This window comes from Armigeres subalbatus, chromosome 3 (genome assembly GCF_024139115.2).
Source record: "Armigeres subalbatus isolate Guangzhou_Male chromosome 3, GZ_Asu_2, whole genome shotgun sequence".
Classification (NCBI taxonomy): Eukaryota; Metazoa; Arthropoda; class Insecta; order Diptera; family Culicidae; genus Armigeres; species Armigeres subalbatus.
In genome coordinates, this window is record NC_085141.1 from 95,384,987 (window position 1) to 95,394,193 (window position 9,207).

Below are 9,207 nucleotides of genomic sequence, written 5' to 3' on the forward strand. Positions count from 1 at the left end.
CACATTTCCATTTTTAGCCGAATTAATTAAATTTAGCTGATCTTAATCAGGATCAATTTATGAGTGAGATTGTTTTTAAATATGTGAACAAACAGTTTTATGATGCCTTAAAAATGTGATGGGAATTGAACCATTGTCTGAAATTGGTGTCGTTATCTATAACTATAGCGAGATGCGTGTGGATGGAGGTAAAAACACTTTTGTTTTATTTTCCGCAATAACCATACCGTCAGTCACTGCCCTCTCAGCGTCGCCCTCGATGAATCTGGCTCGGGCGAAATAAAACTTCTTCTTCTTACCGAATATCCACTTTGACGTTTAATTTACGCTGCAGGAGTAAGAGGAATAGCAACATATTCGACATGCGACCGATTTCGAATATTTAGCATCTCGTTCCAGCCCTTTACTTCGACTTCATTTCCGAAGCAACTTTTTGCGTGCGGTGGATTCAATTTTTTTTCATTCGTTCTCCGGTACGTTAATCGTCGGTGCATTTTAATTTCATCGTAAATTCTGCTCGTTCTTATTTTGAAGATCATCCGGTGAATAATAAAAGTGGCTTGCAGCAGTATTTAACTGCTGATACGAGTCAAAATGTCAGGTTTATTCGCCTATATAGGCCTATATAAATCAATTAAGTTCAGGTTCAGACAAGTGCTGATGTTGGTGCCCCGCAGGATCCCAGCTAGTCAAGCAGCTGGTGATGAAAATTTGACCAAAGACGCGCATTTGTTTATCTTGTCGAGAATCTGTGGAGAATCCATGGACTACTGACACCGGCGCGACAGAGCCGTGATAGCGTGTGTCGATGATTCAATTGTAAGTAAGTAACTGTTTTCTGCCATTTGTTAAATGGAGTTATAGCATAAAATTATTACCGTTTCAGTTTCCTTTTAAGCGATTACATTTGTTATGTGGCTTACACTCTGGCGGACGATAAGGATCAACGAGTCACGAAACTGACAAGCAATGAGTTCAATGATGGGTCCAATCGCTAAGTGCGACGAAGCACTACCGAGAAGGTCATTAAGGGTACAATGAAAGCTCCGGATCATGAAAAGCTTTTCCCTCGATTCAAAATTCTCTGCGCCGGATGGCTTCAAGACAAGCAAGTATACAAGGCGGAGCTAGGAACGATGAAGAATCGACTATAGTACCTCAAGGTAAAAATAATTTGATTACACCCAGGTTTTTTTTTACACGGTTGGAATTCATTAATTTCTCGGGTAACCTGAATTTTCACAGCTTTCTAAATACCCCCTGAATTTTCTTTGATTTTTTCTGAATTTTTTCGTGGGGTTAACTCATTGTTTCATTAATGCTGAAGGTCTTAAACGACTAAAACCAAACCGTGTAAAAAAAAACCTGGGTGTATCTGTATGTTCTTATTAATATAGTAATAAATTAATTAGCTTTAGCTAATTCGTTAATTATTCAAATTTTATTTTAGCCAATTTGGTTGTTTTCGTGATATTATTATACAAACGGTCAAATTTACCCAATGATTTGACTAATTTACGAATAATCTGAATCTTATTAATTTATTACTTCAGGTAAATAGGGCAAATTGCTCGGCAAATTCACTCCATATCAAAACATATTTACGTGAATGTTTAAATTGATTAACTTTAAAAAATTTAAATTGTTAAGTTAGCACAAGAAGTCTATGACATGTCTTCATGTCTTTTATTTTCATCAGAATTCCTTCGAAAATTTCTTTTGAGATTTCTTTGGGGATTACTTTGGAGATTCTTTTGAGAAATCCATTGAATTGCTTCGAACATTCATTCACTAAATTATTTTGGAATCTCATCAGAATTTGTTTGGGAATAACTTCTGGAACACCTTCGGGCTTCTCATTTTGAATTACTTTGAAACTTCCGCTTCTGGGATTCATTTCAATTTTCTTCTGGGGTTCATCCAAAATTTGTCGTAATTTTAGGAAAGAAAATCATTTCAACCCGAGCAGGAGAGATTGGCAATAATACCTAATTCTGTTATTGATACCATACTCTGTTATGAACTAGCCCTGCATAAGAGGTAAAATACCAAAGGAATAATACCAAAAATTAATATGCACAATTTACTTAAGCCAGTTATTAAATTGAATTTCAATACCACATGCATACATAACCAATTATTATTCGTTTGGTTATGCCTCCAGTATTCTGCATATAAGTTTTTGGTATTTTACCTCTTATGCAAGGCTAGATCATACCAATTTCTGTTATCAAGGTCGTCGCTCCTGCTCGGGAAATTCCTTTAATTGTAATTGTTTATTTTCAACAATAACCAGTTAAAATATACATACATCAAGGAAACAAATGTTTAAAATATAATTATATTTGGACATAATTGAGAATTCATTACGGTATTACGTGGTAATACTTTGGGAGTACCTTGAAGAATTCTTTCAAGAACCAAATTGAGATGAACCAGTTTTTGACTCAAAGTCACAATAATAAAAAAAACAAATTTCGCAGTTTCCAACAAAATTTATTCAGTAAATCCATTAAAAATTCCTTTGTGAATTTCTTCGGGATTTTCTTTGTCAATTTTTTTTATTTCTTCGGGAACTCCTGCGGAAATTCCTTCATGAACCAACCGAACTTCCGAACACCATTTGGCCGAATAGTTGAAATACGTTTCCTTACGAAGTGAGAAGTGAGTAGTGAGAAGCAAGAAGGAAGAAGAAAGAAGAAGGAAAAAGGAAGAAGGAAAAGGAAGAAATAAGAGAGAAGAAGGAAGAAGAAAGAAGAAGATAGAAGGTAGAAGGAAGAAGCAAGATGAAAGAAGAAAGAAAGAAAAACGAAGAAGGAAGAAGGAAGAAAAAAGTAGAAGAAAGAAGGGAGAAAGAAGAAAGAAGAAGGAAGAAGTAAGCAGAAAGAGGGAAGAAGGGAAAAGAAAGAAGGAAGACAGAAAGAAGAAGAATGGATAAGGAAGAAGCAAGAAGGAAGAAAGAAGAAGAAAGAAGGAAGCAGGAAAAAGAAAGAGGGAAGAAAGGAGAAGAAAGAAGGAAAAAAGTAGACAGAAAGAAGGAAGAAGAAAGAAGGAAGAAGAAAGAAGGAGAAGGGATGATGAAGAAGGAAGAACGAAGATGAAAGAAGGAAGAAAGAAAAAAAGAAAAAATGTATAAAGAAGAATGAAGAAGGAAGAAGAAAGAAGGAAGAAGGAAAAAGAAAGTAGAAAGAAAGAAGAAGGAAGAAAACGAAGGACGAAGGAAGAGCGAACAAGAAAGAAGGAAGAAGGGAGGAGGAAGAAAGAAGAAGGAAGAAGGATGGAAAAAAGAAGAAAGAATAATGAGAAAGGAAGAAGGGAGAAAGAAGAAGGAAGTAGGAAGAAGTACCACTCGTAAACTGAGGTCATTTTTTTTTATTTCTCCGGGAACTCCGGCGGAAATTCCTTCATGAGTTTCTCCGGAACATCAAGAACTATTCTGCAAGTAAAATAATTTGGTCGAATGCCGTTTGAACGAATGTAGTTTGGCCGAAAGGGTCATTTGGCCGAACACCATTTGGCCGAATGCTGTTTGGCAGAATAGTTGAAATACGTTTCCTTACGAAGTGAGAAGTGAGTAGTGAGAAGCAAGAAGGAAGAAGAAAGAAGGAAGAAAGAAGAAGGAAAAAGGAAGAAGGAAAAGGAAGAAATAAGAGAGAAGAAGGAAGAAGAAAGAAGAAGATAGAAGGTAGAAGAAAGAAGCAAGATGACAGAAGAAAGAAAGAAGAACGAAGAAGGAGGAAGGAAGAAAAAAGAAGAAGGAAGAAGTAAGCAGGAAGAGGGAAGAAGGGAATAGAAAGTAGGAAGAAGGCAGAAAGAAGAAGAATGGATAAGGAAGAAGCAAGAAGGAAGAAAGAAGAAGGAAGAAGGAAGAAAGAAGAAGGAAGAAAGAAGAAGAAAGAAGGAAGCATGAAAAAGAAAGAGGGAAGAAATGAGAAGAAAGAAGGAAGAAAGAAGAAGGAAGTAGAAAGAAGGAAGGAAGAAGAAAGAAGGAGAAGAGATGAGAAAATTTCTGTAGGAATTTCCGGAGGAAGTCAAGAAGGAATTCCCGAAAAAAAAATCCAAAAGGATTTCTCGAATGGATTCCCGGAGGAATTCTCGGTGGAATGCCCAAAGCAATTCTCAAAAATGTACCCTGAGGAATTTCCAAAAGAATTTTTGGAAGATTTCTGGAATGAATTCCTGGAATATTTCCCGAAAGAATTTCTGGAGGACTTTCCGAAGAAATTCATGAAGGAATCCTCGGAGAAATTCCCGAAGGAATTCCCGGAGAAATTCCAAGAGAAATTCATGAAGAAATTCCCTAAGAAATTTTAAAAGGATTTCCCGAATGAATCCCCGGAGGAATTCTCGGAGAAATTCCCGAAGCAATTCGAAAAAATATACATGGAAGAATTTTCGCAACAATTTTCGGAGGATATCACGAAGGAATTCGTGGAAGAATTCTCGATGGAATTCCTGCAGGTCTTCTCGAAGGAGTTCCAAAAGGATTTCCCGAATGGAATTCCCGAAGAAATTCTTGGAAAAATTCCCGGAGTAGTTCCCGAAAGCACTCCTGGAGGAATTCCCGAAGGAATTTCTGGAGGGCTTTCCAAAGGAATTCCCGAAGGAATCCTCGTAGAAATTCCCGAAGGAATTCTCGGGGAAGTTCCTGAAGAAATCCCAAAAAGATTTCCAGAATTAATCCCCGAACGAGTTCTTGGAGGAGTTTACGAAGAAATTCCCGGTAGAATCCCGAAATAATTTCCGGAGAAATTCCCGAAGAAGTTCCCTCAGAAATTCCAGAAGGAAATCTCTAAGAAATTCCCGAATAAATTTCTGAAAGAAATCCCGAAGGATTTCCAACAATATATACGTAAGAATTGCCAAATGAATTCCTGAAGGACTTTTCGATTCGATTCCCTAAGCACTTTCCACAAATTTACCCAATTAAATTGCCGGAGGAATTTATTCCAAAAGTATTTCCCGAATGATTCCAGGATGATTTCTGGGCGGAATTCTCGAAGGTTTCCCAAAAATATACACGCAGGAATTTCTGGTCAAATTTTTGGAGTACTTCTCGAAGGAATTCCTGATGAAATTCCAAAAGAACTTTCAGAATGAATTCATGAAACAACTTCCACGAATGCCCTCCTGGAGAAATTCCCGAAGCAATTTTTAAAAATATACCCGGAGGAATTCTCGAAGAAATTACCGGAGGAATCCTCGGAGAAATTCCTGAAGGAGTTCCCAGAGAAATTCTCGAAGGAATTCCCGAATGAATCACCGATAGAATTGTCGGAGTAGTTCCCTAGGAAATTTCCGGATGAATCTCTGAAGGAATTTCCGAAATATTCCCGAAGGTTTTCCAAAAATATACACGCAGGAATTCCTGGAGGAATTACCGAAGAAATTCCTGGTGGAATTCCTGATGAAATTCCAAAAGAATTTCCTGAATGAATCCTCCGTTGGAATCCCCGGAGCAATTTCCAAAAATTTACCCAAAGGAATTCCCGAATGCACTCCTGGTGTAATTCCCGAAGCAATTTTCAAAAATTCACGCGTAGAAATTTCCGGATGAATTCCTGGAGGATTTCCCGGAATAATTCCCGAAGGTTTCTCAAAAACATACACGCAGGAACTCCCGGATGAATTCCTGGAGGATCTCTCGAAGGAATTGTCGAAGAAATTTCCGGATAAATTCCTGATGAAATTAAAAAAAAATCCGAATGAATCCTCCGATGCAATTCCCGGAGGAATTTCCAAAAATTTACTCAAAGTAATTCGAATGCACTCCCAGAGGAATTTTCGAAGCAATTTCCAAATATATACCCGGAGGAATTCTCGAAGGAATTCCTGGAGAAATTCCAGAAGGAATTCCTGGAGGAGCTCTCTACGAAAATCCCGGAAAATATCCTGAAGGAATTCCAAAAGTAATTCCCGAAGAAATTTCCGAATGAATTTCTAGATCATTTCTCGGAAGAATTCCCGAAGGTTTTTTGAAAACATACACGCCCGAACTTCCGGATGAATTCCTGGAGGACTTCTCGAAGGAATTCCCGGAGGAATTGTCGAAGAAATTCCCGGAGGAATTCTTGATGAAATTTCAAAATGATTTCTCGTTAGAATTCCCTAAGCAATTTCCGGAAGAACTTTTGGAGGAATTCTCGAAAGATTTTCTGGAGGAATTTCCGATGGAATTCTTGAAAAACTTATTTCCCGGAAGAATTTCCGAACGATTTCCAAAAAAGATACATTCCTGAAAAACTTCCCGAAGGAACTCTCGAAGAAATTCCCGGATGAATTGCTGAAGAAAATATCGGAGGAATTCGTGATGAAATCACAAAAGAATTTCCCGAATGAATCCCTGGTTTCTATATTTATCCCGAAGCAATTTCCATAAAATAAACCAGAAGGAATTTCCGAATGCACTCCTGGAGGAATTCCCGAAGCAATTTTCTGGAAGAATTCCTGAAGGAATTCTTGGAGGACTTTCCGAAGGAATTCTTGAAGGAATTCCCGGAGGAATCCTCGAAGAAATTCCCGAATGGATTCCCAAAGGAATTCTCGGAGTAATTCCCGAAAAGTTCCCGAATGAATTCCTAGAGGATTTCTCGGGGGAATTCCCGAAGGTTTTACAAAAATATACACGCAGGAACTTCCGGATAAGTTTCTGGAGGACTTTTTGAAGAAATTCCCGGAGGAATTCTCGAAGGAATTCTGGATCAAATTCCAAAATTATTTCCAGAATGAATTCCTGAAGCAATTTCCACAAACTTACCCCAAAGAATTCTTGGAGGAATTCTCGAATGCATTCCTGGAGGAATTTTCCAAGCAATTTCCAAAAATATACCCGGAGGAATTCCTGGAAGAATTCTCAAAGGAATTCCTAAAGGATTTTCTGAAGGAATACCTGGAGGAGTTCCCTAAGAAATTCTCGGAGGAATCCCTAAAGGAACTCCCCAAATAATTCTCGAAGAAATTCCCGAATGAATTTCTGAAGGATTTCCCGGAAAAAAATCCCGAAGGTTTGCGCAAAAATTACTTGAGAACTTCTCGAAGGAACTCCCGGAGAAATTCCTGTTGAAATTTCAAAAGGATTTCCTGAATGAATCCCCTGTGCAATTCCCGAAGCAATTTCCTGAAATTTACGCGAAGAAATTTCTGTTGGAATTCCCGAATACACTCCTGGAGGAATTCCCGAGGCAATTTCCAAAAATATACCCGGAAGAATTCTCGAAGGAACTCCAGGAAGAACTGAACCCTGATGGAATTGCCGAAGAAATTTCCGAAAGAATTCCCGATGGTTTTCCAAAAATGAATTCCTGGAGGACTTCTCGAAGGAATTGCCGAATTCCCGAATGAATTCCAAAACAGTTTCGAAGGAATTCTAGGAGGACTTTTTTGTGGAAGAAATTCCCGAAGAATATTTCGAGGCAATTCCAGAAGAATTCCCAGAGCAATCGGCATGTAAATCTTCACAGGAATTCCCTGAGAAATCTCTAGTGGAATTTAAAGGAGGCATTCCCAAAGGAAAACAGTATTTTTGCACCATCTTTTTGTGGAATTTCTGGAAAATTGTCCAGGAGATTGGTTTAGTTATTTTCAGAGGATTTCTAAAGAATTTTCCACAGGAATAACTGGTAGGATCTTTGGAAGAATTACTGAAGCTTCCTCCTAGAGAAATGCCCCGAAAATTTACCGATTCGAATTACTAGAGGAAGTCCCGAAGAACCTAAGGAATTTCAAAAATTCTCAGCTGAATATTTGAAGATTTTCAGAATATCCTAGAGAAACATAGAATGTGCAACAAATTTGACTGACTGACAAACTGATTTTTTTCAGACTTGTTTGAATCATATTTGTCATTCGGATATCTGATCGTTTGCAATAATAGGTGTATTTATCTTGAAACTGAATGAATAAAATTTCAAATTACAATTATAATCTGTTTTTAAGAGCAACCGGAAAAATCAGAAGTTACGGCGGTTCCACACCATGCTGCTTGTGCATCGGCAGGCCATCAACAATCTTCAACAACTTTGGGAGCGACATATATGGAATGTCAGTTAATTTCCGGTCCTGGATTTGATGCATTGCCATTTACTGAACCACCAGCTAGGAAGGATGACAGGGTTCACATCCGAGATCTCTTCATTTGGGAACGAATCATCACTTCTGACTTCGGTACTAACTTCTGATTCTATGGCGTTGTAATGGTTGGATTGCAGCATTCAGCATTGTTTCTGGTAAAAAAAATATTTTTACATTGCCTAATGTTTATTTATGGTTCGTTTTTGTTACAGGTCTAAAAAGTCACATGAATTTGGAGGATCAGATCGGAGCCTACCTGCAAGAATATTCCCGGCATTCTCCAGAACTTTTAGATGGCCAAGAATTCCAACCAGGACGTACACGTATAGGAGCGCTATGACCGGCTTCGGATGTTGAGAACCTCCCTGTCGGATGTGCATTTTCAGTGCAATAGGAGGCAAGCAGGATGTCCACATTGGATTTTTTCAATAATTATCACTATTACGACATTCGTGCATTTCCAAACTAATTAATTTATTGTATTTATTAAAACGTCCAACCAAGAATATTAAAAATAAAACAATTGAAAAATTAAGAAAAAACGATAACAAATCTTTTGACATCAAAAAAAGAAATCAAAAATAAGAAGAAGAACCCCAAATCAGAAGCTCGATATGGCTTGATGTTCCATAGCAAGACATAGGACCCACGTCAGGCTGAAGCGTCAAACCATTTCGCATGTTCGAAGCCAGACGGGCTCGACGCAAACGGTGCAGAATCGCGAGATGTAAGGCGGATCCTCTTGCTCTGCTCACTCTCAGATCAGGCTCTGTCTCACCGATCGGGGCTTTGATGTCAAGCTCCTGTCGGACTCAAATTTCTTAGAGGGTGGCAGTACCTACTTCATCGCAGCGTTCATTTTTAAACTGCGGAAAAGCGCGAATAGGGTTTGCATTCGGGGTGTTATGGATTTTTACCTCTTTCCATCTCTCCGCCGGTTCCTTTATCAAGTTTGATATTTGGGAAATTTTATGAAAGCACTTTGGTGCACTACTTTCCCCGCCCCAGCATCGGTTTGCGCCCGGGAGTACGCGTTTCTGAGTGACATTAAATGGGTTAGGGTACATTAATGTATAGAGGGTAAAACGTAATGGTTGAGCTTTTATTATTTACTGCTCGGCTGCGGTTCATTATCGA

At 38.4% G+C, this 9,207-nt stretch overlaps 1 long non-coding RNA gene across 1 annotated transcript; it reads left to right on the forward strand.

Annotated features, from left to right (window-relative positions):
* Positions 1–254: 254 nt before the first annotated feature.
* On the forward strand, positions 255–8,421 carry LOC134220715 (uncharacterized). The gene is made up of 4 exons (XR_009982019.1): positions 255–823; positions 887–1,163; positions 7,936–8,225; positions 8,283–8,421. It is a non-coding gene; the product is annotated as an uncharacterized LOC134220715 (long non-coding RNA).
* Positions 8,422–9,207: the final 786 nt, after the last annotated feature.